The 2,500-nt window shown below is 38.6% G+C and overlaps 2 protein-coding genes across 10 annotated transcripts in view; both read left to right on the forward strand.

Annotated features, from left to right (window-relative positions):
* The window catches only part of LOC135111981 (valine--tRNA ligase, mitochondrial-like), a 35,981-nt gene extending 35,621 nt beyond the window's left edge, over positions 1-360 (forward strand). For all 6 annotated transcript variants that reach the window (XM_064025724.1, XM_064025722.1, XM_064025727.1 and 3 more), the window contains one exon: positions 318-360. The gene's annotated coding sequence lies outside the window, so the exon portion shown is untranslated. The remainder of the gene's footprint in view (positions 1-317) is intronic.
* Positions 1-2,500, forward strand: part of LOC135111980 (neurexin 1-like) — a 131,603-nt gene that overhangs the window by 24,638 nt on the left and 104,465 nt on the right. The window lies entirely within an intron of this gene.

The raw sequence follows: 2,500 nt of genomic DNA on the forward strand, positions 1-2,500 counted from the left end.
CATCAAAATATTTACTTTTTTTATATTCCAAGATGTCTTTCGTTCATATTCCATCTTTTCCTCATGGTGAAGAACACAGAATTTAAAACGGTAAAATTTCAACACGCTGAGAAATTTCATGTTCTGGATATGCTTCTTTACTTAGGCTTGGATGTAATCGATTAGGAATGTGATTACTTTAGGTGTGTGTGTGTGTGTGTGTGTGTGTGTGTGTGTGTGTGTGTGTGTGTGTGTGTGTGTGTGTGTGTGTGTGTGATCAGCTGCACGCATTGTGTCACGTGGTAATAATAATGTTTTTTTTCTATTTCGTTTTGCAGGTGAGACGAGAAAGTGCTTTGCCACGACGACACAAGGGTGAGAAGTGTGTTCCTTATTATTTCTCTCTTACCATTGTGTTTCGGGGTGGGTGAGGATATGGCTAGGAATCTGTCTGTCTGTCTGTCTGGCTGGCTCGCTGGCTGGTTGTCTCTCAGTCTGGCTGGCTGTTTGCTTGTCAGTCTGTTTGTCTGATTGTTTGTCTGTCTGAACTTGTGTATGTTTGTTTGTTTGTTACCGTTTAATGTTTCCTATTCCTGTTACTTTTTCATATTCTTTTCTCTCTCTCTCTCTCTCTCTCTCTCTCTCTCTCTCTCTCTCTCTCTCTCTCTCTCTCTCTCTCTCTCTCTCTCTCTCTCTCTCTCTCTCTCTCTCTCTCTCTCTCTCTCTCTCTCTGCGTGTATTTGTTTCTGTGCCACACAAAACGCTCGTTGTGGTCGAAGTCTCTCCCATAACCTATTGTTTTTATTGTTAGCTTTATTATTCCCGCCAATAATCTGTTTGTATTTATTGCTATGTTCAGTTTATCTACGCTTTTTTCTTTTTCTTATTCCTCTATACTATAAAAAATCCTTCGTAATATAGCAACCTTCGATTCAGGAAAGCATTTATTCATTATAGAACGCCTAAGACAAGAAAATCAATAAATTATTGTTTATAGGAGAAGAAAATAATACATAAAGGTGGATAATTCGAAAACTACAAACCTGGGACAAAACATAAGTCTTTCACTGTTTCAATGAACAATGAAGCTTTTGTGTGGAGCTGAAAAAAAGAAGCTGTTTGAAGCATTTCCCCTGTTTTGAAAATTCGGATTTCATGATGATGATGAGAGAGAGAGAGAGAGAGAGAGAGAGAGAGAGAGAGAGAGAGAGAGAGAGAGAGAGAGAGAGAGAGAGAGAGAGAGTTATGGACACTGAGATTTACCGTCTGTCTCAGCACTGCATTTTAGAGCAGAATTATGGAAGAGAGAGATAGATAGACAGATAGATAGATAGAAAGATAGATAGATAGATAGATAGATAGATAGATAGATAGATAGAGAGAGAGAGAGAGAGAGAGAGAGAGAGAGAGAGAGAGAGAGAGAGAGAGAGAGAGAGAGAGAGAGAGAGAGAGAGAGGCTGTGTAATGTTGAAAAATATTATACCGTTGCGACACACACACACACACACACACACACACACACACACACACACACACACACACACACACACACACACACACACACACACACACACACACACACATCTGACGCTCCCATTTACTACCCACGAACAAAACTTGAATAACAAACACAATAGATTCTAAAAAAAAAAAGAAGCGGCCAAACGGAAAAGAAAAATAGCCAAATCGTAAACACCAAAATAGCCCAAAGAGAAAGGGAGACAAAAAAAAAAAAGATACAAGTTGAATACAAATTAAAAGAATAGCCAAATATTTTTCGAGAAGGGAAGGGACTCGAGATGGACGAGAGACGATAGTGCTACGTGTCTGGATCCTTTTTGCAGAGGCAGACAGACAGACAGACAAACAAATAAATCCACAGGCAGATAGATAGTTAGTTAAGATATAGTAAGAAAAATATAAACAGATAGATACCAAAAATATAATAGACAGGAACAGACAAATAGATACTAAAAGCAGAAGAACTGATAAAGAGTTATAAAGATAAATCTACACTGACAAATATACTTAGAGTAGTGGGAAGGAATAGATAGACATTTGGATGGATGGATTTTGAGATGGATGGATAGATGGATGTGCCCACGGTTTAACAGCAACAAGGTGGAATGGGTAAATAGGGAGATAGATATTTAAACCAAGCATGCAGATAGATAGTTTTGATAGATATGAAAACAGATTAAATTAGCTAAATTGTTCTCTCTCTCTCTCTCTCTCTCTCTCTCTCTCTCTCTCTCTCTCTCTCTCTCTCTCTCTCTCTCTCTCTCTCTCTCACGCTGTTTGTTTGCATTTTTAGCTTTCTCATCGATACTTTTCACCTTCTTTCTTCTTTCCCTCCCTCCCTCCCACACTCCCTCCCTCCCATCCTCCTTTTTCTTCCTTTCTTCTTCTGCTTTCGACCATAATTACAAGTTAAACAAAACGGGAAGACAAAGGACTCACGTAAATTGTTCAATAATCAAAATTTGTAGAATAAAACGAGAGGAAGAGGAATACAAAGGAA

This window comes from Scylla paramamosain, chromosome 23 (genome assembly GCF_035594125.1).
Source record: "Scylla paramamosain isolate STU-SP2022 chromosome 23, ASM3559412v1, whole genome shotgun sequence".
In the NCBI taxonomy this organism is placed as follows: domain Eukaryota; kingdom Metazoa; phylum Arthropoda; class Malacostraca; order Decapoda; family Portunidae; genus Scylla; species Scylla paramamosain.